Genomic DNA, 14,011 nt, shown 5'->3' with positions numbered 1-14,011 from the left:
CTAATCCGAATGAAAGTCGAAGTTGACTTGCTGGAGCTGTGACAAAATTTGCTAATTGGGAAAGAGATTGCAAAGTTATTTTCTGCAATAACAATGTTAAAGGAATTAGCACAGCTACGTGTTAAATGTTTACTCAGTTTTTGAGAGTTTTCAGGTGCATAACTATACGCATCAATCTTTTCTTCCGTAGACGAAGTGCGGTTGGTTCATCCTCTCAATTGAGGTGTTTTCAAGAAATATGAAATGTTTGAACGAAGATTCAAATCGTCAAGATACAAATGAGGTTTAAGATGAAATCAAGTGGCAACTTGAAGAATTGTTTAGTTTCATAGGTTATAATCAATATTTTAATTCATTTTAATTGTCCAATGTTTTTAGTCCACAGTCGATAGTCCACAGTTAACAATCCACTGATTCATATATAGTTTAATATATAATATTCGAATTAATTAATATGTATCATGACCCGTATACGTCTCAGACTCGATCACAACTCAAACTATATATATTATTATAGAATCAACCTCGACCCTGTATAGCTAACTCCCGCATTACTGCATATAGAGTGTCTATGGTTACTCCAAATAATATATATAGATGCGTCGATATGATATGTCAAAACCTTGTATACGTGTCCCGATATTTAAAGTACGTAAAATAAATAACAGAAATTAAATGACGATAAATAAAGTGCGTAAAGTAAATAACAGAAATTAAATGACGATAAATAAAGTGCGTAAAGTAAATAACAGAAATTAAATGACGATAAATAAAATTGCGAGAATGTAAATTGCGATAATTAAATTGTGATAAATAAAGTGTAATCAGTTAGCTGGGAACAATTAGTTAGGAACAGTTAGCGTGGATTCTTAACAAAATTTCTCATAGTTAATTTGTTTGTTTCTAACAAATTTTATTTTGTCCAATGTTTTCTTCATTATGCCACTTGTTGGATTATGATAAATCAAAATCCAAATATGAAATTGGATGAATGTGGTTATTCTGTGGTGAACGGATTTGTATATCGGTGGACGTAAGTAGGATAGTAAACGACTGTTGAATTAAATTCGAAGAATGTACAGTGTAACTTATTAATGTGAAATCTAAATATTCCTCGGGTATTACCTACCCGTTAAAATATTTTCACCATTAACAGTTTGTACACAATAATTTTTTTTTTTTTAATTACAATCTTTATGAAAATATATATACATATATATCTTCTTCAGATGTAATCATGAATTTAATGAGTCAATATGATATTAAACTCATTTGATTTACCGTTGGAACAAGAATATATAATCTCTAAAACATTAGAGATTACATAATCGCCATGTCGAACGAAGATAAATGATGTAGAACGATACGTAGAACGATAATTATACTCAAGGTATAGAATGAGACGTCGACGCATGGGTTGTTGATGGCACTGGTGTTGTTATTGATGGTACTGTTGGTGCCAGTGATGTTGTTGAAGCTGGTAATTTTTGCACCATATTCTCCAGATTGATTACTCGAGCGCGAAGTTCATTGACTTCTTCTATTATTCCGGGATGATTGTCGGTCGGTACGAGCGGATGAATAAGGTTTAGAATTTTAGATAGAATACAATCGTGGTGAGATATTTAGGAAATGGGGGTGAAAATGGTGTTTCAGACTGGTTCGCCGGTAAGTGCTTCAGGTTCATTGCCAAGAGGTAAATTCGGTTGGTGGGTGAAAAGGATCGCCTTTCTCTCGTCTCCATCGGTTAAGTCGACTACGAACCCATCAGATGAATTGGGGATGATTGATTGGTTGATTCATTCTGGTGACGTTGCCTCCGGAGCTTAGGTGAACATCCGTGTCGGAATAGCTGTCGGAATAACTATCAGATTAGCTATCGAAGTCTGAGGGACTCGAACTGGTTGAGGGATTCATCTCGTACGATCAGATGAAGTATTTTCGATAAGAAACAGATTATAGAATGTAGATTAGTACCCTGAAATACATAATTCACATATGCGTATACAATACTAAAATCCCATATGTTACGGAGGAATCTACGGAAGTTGTCAGACAAAGTCTACAGTACAAGATATGCTAAGATATGAATTAGCAGATACGCTAAGATACGAATTTTGTCTATACACTATTCATGCAATCATTGCAGTAAGATGTGTCAAGACTAAGAATGATAAGCAGGTAATTTCCTAAGGATGATAAATAGATGATTTTCGACAAAAAATGATAAGCAAAACTTTTAACATGCAGACACGGTCGAAGTCCAGACTCACTATTGCATCCTAACGACTATCAGTTAGACTCACTAATGCAAGACCTGGTTCGCTAAGACCACCGCTCTGATACCAACTCTAACGACCCGTCCTAATCTACAAGGACGAATACATTACATTTGGTTACATTGCGAGGTACTAGACCTCTATATGATACATTTTACAAACATTGCATTCGTTTTTGAAAAGACAATATTTCATTAAATCGAAAGTTGACGGCATGCATACCATTTTATAATATATCTAACTATAATTGACTTAATAATAATCTTGATGAACTCAACGACTCGAATGCAACGTCTTTTGAAATATGTCCTGAATGACTCCAAGTAATGTCTCTAAAATGAGCAAGTGCACAGCGGAAGATTTCTTTCATACCTGAGAATAAACATGCTTTAAAGTGTCAACCAAAAGGTTGGTGAGTTCATTAGTTTAACATAAATAATCCTTTCCTAATTTTAATAGACCACAAGATTTCATACTTCCATTTCTCATAATCATACGTCCCATGCATAGAGACAAAAATATCATTCATATGGATTGAACACCTGGTAACCGACATTCACAATATGTATATAAGAATATCCCCATCATTCCGGGATCCTCCTTCGGACATGATATAAATTTTGAAGTACTAAAGCATCCGGTACTTTGGATGGGGCTTGTTGGGCCCGATAGATCTATCTTTAGGATTCGCGTCAATTAGGGTGTCTGTTCCCTAATTCTTAGATTACCAGACTATAAAGGGGCATATTCGGTTTAATAATCCAACCATAGAATGTAGTTTCGATCACTTGTGTCTATTTCGCAAAGCATTTATAAAAGCGACGCATGTATTCTCAGTCCCAAAAATATATATTGCAAAAGCATTTAAAAAAGAGAGCAAATGAAACTCACTATAATGTATTTTGTAGTAAAAATACATATGACGACATTGAACAATGCAGGGTTGGCCTCGGATTCACGAACCTATATCAAGTATTAACACATTATAGTATAAATCAATTAAGTTTATATATTTGTTATGTATTAATTATTCTTATAATATATTATGATACTTATTTGATATTTAATTAATGTTATATCAATAATATTAGTTGAAACATAATTTTTATGTAATATTAGTATATTTTATGTTATAATATATTTACATATATATCTTTTGTTTTGCAAAATTAATAATCGTAGAAATACCTGACTAAGGGTAATAATAATAATACTAATAGTATGATACTAGTAATAATAATGATAATAATGATTATCATACTTATATGGTGATAATAATATTTATAATACTAATAATAACAATCATAATAACAATACTATTAAATGATCATAAATTCTTATTTTAGTAATAATAATAGTAATAATTATATTACTACTAATAATAACAATAATAATAATAATATTAATTTTAGAAATGAGAACTACCTTCAAAGAGCTTTTCTAAAAAAAACTGCCCCAAACAGGGCTCGAACTCGAGACCTCTCGCCCACCAGCAAACACCCTTAACCATTCTGCCATCCATGTTTTTCTGACTTATAAGGCAACCCAAACATATATATCTAGTATTTCTTTCATCTTAGTTCATCATCTTCTTCACCAAGTTTAAAATCAAACGGGGGCAAAAACTCAACAACAATCGAACGGGTTTTTATTTATGACTTGTAAACAACATGAAACAAAAAAAAAATGTGTTCATGATATAAAAAAAATGAGAAAAAAAAATACAAAAAATCCTACTGCTTGCTTATAGCTAGAAAAAAAAAATTTTGTTTTCAATTTTGAGTTCGTTTTGGACAATCTTTATAACATGAAACATGTTTCAAATCATTCCTAAAATCTATCAAAATCATCAATTTAACTTAAAACATCAAAACAAGCTCTAATTTCTCCAAGAACAAAACAGTTGACTTTTGACAATTTAACTTTGACTCGCAAATTCGAATTCGTTATTAAGAATTGGAACTTGAGATTTTGCAGGAAGTTTAAGTAAATGATTCCTAACAACTCTGCATTTTTAGTTTTTGAAATTTGTTTCGAATTTACGTTAGTGTATATTACTGTGAAGAACTCAAGAACTCAAAAATTGATTTTTAGATTAAGAGTGTTATAGGTTATGATTACAACATGAATTGTGTTGCAAATCATTCCTATAATCTTTATGGATCATCAAATTAACTGGAGATATCAAAACAAACTCGAATTTGATTCAAGAACACTTAGTTGACTTTTAAAACCAAAACTTTGACTCCAAAATTAGAAATTAATAGAAAGAATTGAGGATTGAAAACTTACAGATAGTTTAGATAGATGATTCCTAATAAGACTGTATTATTACATTTTAAAAATTCATTCAAAATCAAAATATGATGAAAAAGATAAATGTACAGAGTGTGGAGCTTATTTTCTGGGTTTTTCAGTTTTATTCAATCACTGAATGCAATAGACAATATATAGCAAAGGATTTCTGTTTTGAATTGTGATTGAAGCAGACTCATAACAAACTCCGACAGATATAAAAATCATATACAGTAGGGATGAGGATGTGAAACTGAATGGTACTAGTTCTTGATTCTTTTTTTTTTATAATTAAATTAATATTAATAATTGATAATATATTAATAATAATAATTATTATATAAGTACTAATGATACAAAATTTATAAAAATGCTAATAATAATACTATTAGTGTTAATAATAATAAATTGTATTAGTTTCTAATAATTTGTACGTTGTCACCCGTCTTACGTCCCGGTTCCGGTTTCTCGAACGCATTTTCGTATGCTTAGAAAACTGATACCTTACATTTCGCGAATTGTACCTTTATTAATAATTAGACTTAAATTAATGGAAAAATAACCCACTCAAAGTGTAACTTAATCTTTTGAGTGTTTTGGTCATTTACTTCTATAAATCATAGTCTCGTTATTTATCAAAGCATATTTAATAATATTAAATCAAAACGTTTTATGACTAATTTGATATTATTATTCATCACTTTGTAAAATAAAAATATATTTTCATTTAAAATATAACCTTGTACATACCGTATATAATGGAAATATTAATGTAATAATATAATTTTTAGTTTTTCAAAACTAATAATAGTTCAAAAGTTTATTTTAAATTCTTTTAGAAAATCTTATAACACGTAACGTTTATACTTTAAACTTAATTTGATATAATTCATTTATGCTCCAACGTTTAGTTTAATTTCCTTAAACTTTCTAAATAATATATCTTAATATCGATCAAATCAAATAACAAGTGTTGCTATCGTTTACATAAATAATTTGTAATCAGATATGTATTTAATATACATAAACACGTTTTAAATACACGTTGCAAGTTATTTAAATATATCTTAACAATTAATATTCAACTTACGTTATTTAACAAAGACATTTTAATAACCAAGTTATATTACATTGGAAAACGTTTTCGCACGTTTGTAAATAGATCAATCAAGTAATATGAAATTCAATTCTCCACTAACATTTGTCTGACACTAGATAAGTGATACTTTATTTTCATTTGAAAATCACTTTATCATTTATTCCAAATACCGTTAAAAACAAACGATTTCTCAAATCAACGTGGACCTCAAAACAGAGACTCGTAATCATAATTCAATGTATCTGATAATTCAATCATATGATATTATCTTTTAATTTCGTCAATAACTATATTAACTTATATTGAAACAAAATACGTTCATGTAAAGTATTATATGTCTAATACTTTGTTAACGTTTTCAACTAATAAGTATATATTATATATACATATCAATATACACATAAATGTTCGTGAATCGTTGAGCATAGTCAAAGGGTAATTGATTACAAGAATATAGATTTCAAAACTTTCGAGACTCAACATTACAGATTTTGCTTATCGTGTCGGAAATATATAAAGATTAAAGTTTAAATTTGATCGGAAATTTCCGGGTCATCACATATATATATATATATATATATATATATATATATATATATATATATATATATATATATATATATATATATATATATATATATGTGTGTGTGTGTGTGTGTGTGTGTGTGTGTGTGTGTGTGTATGTGTGTGTGTGTTGGTCAATATTTGTATAACAAATTAGGACAAGTCTTAGTGTATCACAATCCTAATGCTCGAGACTAATATGGAAAGGTCAACAAAAATCAATTTGACTCAAAATAATTTCCAAAATCTATATATAATTTAATATATAGTTTAAATATCGTCGTTTTATATTTTTTAAATATTTTTAAAAGATCTATTAGAGTAAATAAAATAATTCATTTATTAATAAATAAATTTTATATAAAATATACTTTTATATATCTTATGTAATAAAATTTATAAAGTTCATTTAACATCATAAAAATAATATGATAGGTAGTATTAATGTAATTATGTAACACGTAGTAAAACATCTTTGTATTACATATTTATTTGATAAAATAATATCGATAATAATAATAGTAAGTAAAAGTTATATTTTTTTGTAAAAATAATTATTATTATTCTATTAATAATAATATCAATATTTATAATTATTAAAAAAATGATATTATGATAAAATGATAATTCTAATTATGATAACTTTAATATTTACGACACTTTTTAATATTATCTTTAAAATAATAATTTTATTTAAAATGATAATAATAGTGATATTTTATAATAACAATGACATTTCTATTAAAATGATAATTTTTGTTAAAATGATAGTTTTAATACTAACGATACTTTTAATAATAATAGTAATGATAAAAAAAATAAGAACGATAATTTTATCTAAATCAATATCTTATAATATTTTAATTTCATCAAGATACTCTTACTCATTATTTCTCAATCGATTCGTTTAATAACTTTTAATTGTATTTTATAACGTGTTCATTTTAATGATAATAATAGTAATCATAAAAATTAAGTGTTACTAATATTAGTTTTAATAATATTAATGATAATAAATATTATGATAATCTTAATGATAATACTTAATAACTATTTTAATGATAATAATAATAATAATAATACTAATTATAATTTTAACGATAAATACGATAGTAATAATAATAAAAATAACAATTTTTAATGTTAACTCTTTTTATTGATAATAATAATAATAATAATAATAATAATAATAATAATAATAATAATAATAATAATAATAATAATAATAATAATAATAATAATAATTAGATAAAAGTTATAAGGACGATAGTAACGACGATAGTAATAATCATTTTTAATAATAATACAAAGATTCAATTGACTATAACTTTTAATCCGTTCATCGAAACCATTCGATATCTAAATGAAAAGTTCTTAATTTTTCGCTAGCTTTCCAACGACATGCATATCTTATACCTTATCTCAACCGCATATGTAACTAATTCAGGATTCAACATAACCTATCTAATGGCAATATCAAAAGTACAAGCATGCATAATCCTATATAATCGAGCACTAGTCAGGGATACACTATAATATATAAAAGTTAAGTTATAAGTGCTCACATATCAATATTGAGATTCAATATTGCAGGAAAGGTACGTAGACGCAACGAAGATGATAAACACTAGATCGACCTCACGAGCATACCCATGAACCATACCCATCACCACTATAGCTAAAACCCATAATTTCCTTAGTCCTATCCTACTCGATAATCAGTTTTGAAAACATTTAGACAGAACCTCGTCGTAGTATATTATGTATAATACTAATATTGCTCATACTACTAATATTAATAAGATTAATAATAATATTAATCTTAATAATAATAATAATAATAATAATAATAATAATAATAATAATAATAATAATAATAAATTAAATAAATATTACGCAGTAGAGAGATGAATATGTTTGATGTGTATGTGCAAAAACAGAATTCGTTCGACCTTTAAAGACTTGACCATACTTAACTAGACATGCGATCTCATGGGTGGTAAGGGGAAGGGCCATGCGATCACATGGTCCCTGTATCCAGCTCACTTTCGTTCAATCAAAGCTGCCGACACTCGAATATATTAATATAATATATTTAATTTAAGTAATTAATTATATATTATATTATATTTATGTACATAGTTAACATGTAATTTTTACTCAAATGACACAGACATTGTCACACGACTCATGTCCCGCTTTTGGTTTTTCGAACGACATTTCGTAAGCTTAGAAAACTAGCCTTTTACGTTACGCGACGTGTACCTTTTACAAAAATTAGACTTTAACGTCGGTGAATCATATTATAATAAATGTAACTTATATATTTGAGCGTTGTGGTCATATGCTTCTATAAATCAGGGGCTCGCTGTTTATTAAAATACGTTTAATAATATCGAAACGTTTTAAATTATTCATTAACTTGTTTGTAAAATATATATATATTCTTACTTCAAAATATAATTTTGTATATCTTATATATAATTGAAATATCTATCTAATTATATTTCAAATTTTAAAACATTTAAGTATTAGAAAATATCATGTCGTATCACGTTTTACATTTTTGAAACAATATATATATATATATATATATATATATATATATATATATATATATATATATATATATATATATATATATATATATATATATATATATATATATATATATATATATATATAATTTATAATACAAGTTTTAATTAGTTCCTTAAAACTTATGAACAATTTATCTTATAAAACGTTTCACTAATAAAGTTCTTTAAAAACTATTTTTGTACGTTTGAAACAATATTAAATAAATATGAAAACTTTATTTTCCAAAACTAAGTATTTTTAAGAATCATTTTACAAAAAAGTTATATCAGTATAGGTTGTTATATCGTAAAACATTTTAGAGAAATAAAATTAAATATACTTTTCATAGGTTTCAAGTTCTTAACATTTGTTGGTGCAACGTGGTATAAAGTCTAAAGGTTAGATAAATGTACGAAATCACCTTAATGTAAAATGTTGATACCCATTGTCTAAGTTATTTTCATTCCACATTCCAACTTTAAAATGATAATTATAATAGTTATCTTATTAATATCACGAGGAAAATGTTGTAAGGTATGAATTGAAAATCAAATAAGAATCTTCACTAACTCTTGTCTAGTTCTCGTTAGTTGACACTTTGTTTTAATTTGTAAAATCACTTTACCATTTTCCGAATATGGTAAAAAAGGAAAGGTTTGCTAAATCAAAAGTGGACCTCTCAACAGAGACTCTTAATCATACACCGTACCAGCTAAATTAATCATTTGATATTATCTATTAATTTCATCGATAAACATATTGAAACAAATACGTTCATGTAAAGTATTATACGTTTAATACTTGCTAACGTTTTCAAGTTATAATATATACATATATAATCATATCCGTTCATATAATAGTTCGTGAATCATCGAAACTTGGTCGAGGTTAAATGAGTGTATGAACACAGTTTAAAATTCTTGAGATTCAACTTACAAACTTTGCTTATCGTGTCGGGAATATATAAAGATTAAAGTTTAAATTTGGTCGGAAATTTCCCGGTTGTCACAGTACCTACCTGTTAAAGAAATTTCGTCTTGAAATTTGATTGGGATGGTCATGGCTGACAATAAGTATGTTTTCATGACGCATATAAGCTTAAGATTAGGGTTTTACCATCATTGAGTAATATGGATAAAATCATTTGATTTGTGAAGAGTACGAGTGAAGCTATTACCAAAAGAGTGAAATGAGTAGGTATAGATTCGTCATATCTTTTGACGTGGATAGGATTGATTTTCAAGTTTAAAAGATTTGGAGAAAATCTTCGTAATAAGATTTGATTCTCTGGTAACCGAGGGAATTAGGATCTGCTTTAAATGGGATCATCTGTTCTGATATCTCTGTCGGTTATTTTACTATAAATCCACCTCCTTCGTTTCCTTTTTAACTCACACCTTCCATTATTTCTAACCCATATTTTAAAGCATTCATCAATATGTTCCATCCAGTTCTGCTTCTTGATATATTCCTAACCTTCATATCGGTCATTCTTCTTTTTCATCTATCACCGGAAGAATCTATTTACTTCTACTATACACTTGGTTTTATAGTGTTTTTAATTCTCCCGTGTCTTTATATTGCTATATGTATTGATATATACGGTTTATAATTTATGGGTGGTTGTTGGGTTTTATATCTTCTCTTATATTTCGATGTCCCTTCTTCTGTCTCCCATAATCATTGTCATCTCCAGTTAATGCTTTCTTTTATTTGCTGCGATTTATACCCCAATTTCTATTTCGGAGCTTTGTCCTTTCATTTCTTCTTCTTGCGATTAAACACCGCTTGTAATGGTACAGAATTCTCAGATATGAATTTCGGAATGAACTGTAACATCCCGCCTTTTTCCGTCAATTTTCCGTTTAACTATTAAGTTCCGTTATATGTTTATAACACATCTCGTTAATACGCGTTTTAAATTATCATGTTTAGGTAATTTAACGCACCCGCAACCGAACTCGAGGGACTAGTTTCGCCAAAACACCAAAGTGGTGACTAGCTTTTGACTAAGTCAACCACCTCCCCACCATTATCCATTCATTTCTCTTTTTCTAAAATACTTCCATATTTTTCTCTAATTTCATCAAAAGGAAATCATCATCCAAATTCGTTCAAGAAGGATTCAATCAAAACAAATTACATATTTGAACTCCTCGTGATCTCCTCTTCGATTCCATACCGATTTCATCAATTTTGGGTAACTTTCTAAAATCACTAATTTTATGTGTTCTTGAGATTTTTGAGTTATAAAGTTGTTAATTAGTGTCTATGGCTCAAGTCTAGTATGATTATGTGATTTGTATGCTTGTTCTTGCAATTTTGATGTAACTAGTTCATTATGAAAGAACACTTGCATAATCTTGAGTTTTAGGTGTTCATATGTTGTTTGATGATGAAAGTTCATGTTTTAATTGTGTTCCTAACATCACTAGCTTCAAATTGGTATGTAGGTTGACATGGATTAGTTTCATAATCATGATTGTTGAATTTGTGATTTTGGGTTAGGGTTTGATAGAAGTAAATTGAATCTTGATGCATTAAATGCTTGATAATGTTAATTGTAAGTGTTAGGTTGTGTTGTATGCTTAATTACCTTCGAAACGGCATATCGTTCATGTAATTTGGTTGCCAAATCATTAAATTGCATTTATGACTTGTATGCATTGAATGAGGAACATTAATTGCGGTTTTTGGTTGTTGCAAGTGGAAGTTTGATTGATGATTTGTGTTTAGTTGTTTTACTCGTCAAAATACCTTTCCAATGATGTATGATAGGCGTTATAAGTGTTTGCGGGTCAAGAGTTGTGTTAGAAAAGGTTTTGGTTCGTGCACACTTTGAAAAACTGACCAGAATTCTCTGCCCAGGTAGTGGCGCGGCGCGCCCCATCCCCGCGCGGCGCGCAGAATCACCTGGCCAGATTCTGACCTCTTGGTCCCATTTCACGTGAAATGTTTGACTAGTTACCGACCTCCGATTCACATGAAACTTGTTTTAATGTACTTGTATATGAATAATTAGCATGGAAAAATAGTCCGGGACCCGACCCGAACATGTTGACTTTTTCGTTGACTTTGACCCGACCAAGTTTGACTTTTTGTCAAACTTAACCAATTAATTATGCAATCTTTCTAACATGCTTTTATACTTGTGTCTTGCATAAAACTTGATGATTTGATTCACATGCTATATTAATCGAGTCGTATTGAGCCATAGGACTAATTGAACATCTTTGACCCTTCGTGACTATCGTTATTGATACAACCTATTTGTTTAGGTCAAGACTAGCATTGTTCTTTGCACACGTTACTTGTCGAAGTACTTTTTGGTTCGTGCATACAAGGTGAGATCATAGTCCCACTTTTACTCTTTTTGAACTTACTTTTGGGATGAGAAAACATAAACGTTCTTTTAAACTACGTGAACACAAGTACAGGGAAAACAAACATTCTACATACGAGTTTGAACACAAATCCTCAATTCGATTATCATTAGTTACATCAGATGGTGTAAGCGAGAACTTATGTTATATGGCCATATGGGTTTGACAAACCCTCACTTCGGACGGTTCGCTACCGTCTACGGGTGAAATATATTGTCGGGAAACAGTGTATGTTCTAACACTATTATTACGGGGTTCAACGGACGGAATGTTAAGCTTTGATAATTGAGTGCTCGTGAATATTAACTTTTAGAATGTACTATGACTTTATCGATGTTGCAAATCTTGTGGTTCAACTTACTATTACTCACTTACTTATTTAAACCTATGATTTCACCAACGTTTTCGTTGACAGATTCTCTATATTTTTCTCAGGTCCTTGAACTTAGGTGATACATGCTTCCGCTCATACTTTTTGATACTTGCATTGGATGTCGAGTATACTTGCATACGTGGAGCGTCTTTTTGACTACTTTTAATTGTGTCGCACGTGTTTCATACAAACTTTAAACATTGTTATGTACTTGTTATGGAAACTACTTTTGTAAACTTTGAAACATCCTTATTTATGAAATGAATGCGACATATTTTTCGGTCAAACTTCGTTATAAAGACTTACGACCATGTAATGGGACCATACGTAGATGACGCCGTCATTTGACGATTTGCCGGGGTCGCTACAAGTGGTATCAGAGCCTTGGTTGTAGGGATTTAGAGTTCATTGGTGTCGACCCCGAGTCATAGGGTACATTGGTGAGTCTAGACTACAACCGGCATATAGACTTGACATAGGAATTACTTGGCAAATTGTGCATTTATACTCTAACTCTTCTACTCATATCTACTCTTATTCTATCTAAATCTTGCGTTGTATAATTTAATTGACACGCCACCTTGATTATATGATGTAATGTCGAATGCACATATGAATTAGGGTAATATAATTCCCGGAAATTATATTACGGTGACTCATATGAACATACCGACATTATGACATAAAGAATTTAAGGCGAGTCAAGGATAATTTTCTCTTTATCTTTATTCCATATCACGGTTAGTATTATTTAGAATACTAACCAACGGTATTCTTTTGTTTTGAAGGAACAATGCCTCCTCGCCGTGTACGACGCAATGAAACTCCCGAACAAGCTTTGCAACGCATGATAGCCACCGCCGTGGATGCGGCCATGGCCGGTCACTCGTCCAACAACAACAATAATAATAACAACAACAACAACAACAACCAAGGAGCCGGTAACTCTAGCGAAGGGTGCTCCTACAAAGCTTTCATGGGGTGCAAACCTCACACTTATGATGGAACCGGGGGACCGGTTGTGCTTACTCGTTGGTTTGAACAGACGGAGGCCGTCTTTAGCATAAGCGGTTGTCGGGATCAAGACAAGGTCAAATACTCCACCCACACTTTCTCCGGGGTTGCTCTAACATGGTGGAACACCTATGTTCAATCGGTGGGTACCGATGAAGCTCATGCCCTCTCTTGGGCCGATCTAAGGGAAAAGATGATTGTTGAATATTTTCCGCGCGAAGAAACCCGGAAGCTTGAGGAAGAACTAAGAGCTTTGAAAGCGGTCAGAAACGATCTTAAAGCTTATAATCAACGCTTCGCCGAACTATCCTTGATGTGTCCTAATCTTGTTAACCCCGAATCTCAAAGGATTGAGCTCTACATGCTCGGTCTTCCAAAAAGCATCAAACAAGGGGTGATGTCATCCAAACCCACTACTCATCAA

The sequence above is a fragment of the Rutidosis leptorrhynchoides genome, chromosome 10, assembly GCF_046630445.1.
Source record: "Rutidosis leptorrhynchoides isolate AG116_Rl617_1_P2 chromosome 10, CSIRO_AGI_Rlap_v1, whole genome shotgun sequence".
Lineage (NCBI taxonomy): Eukaryota > Viridiplantae > Streptophyta > Magnoliopsida > Asterales > Asteraceae > Rutidosis > Rutidosis leptorrhynchoides.
This window is presented reverse-complemented; position numbering follows the sequence as displayed.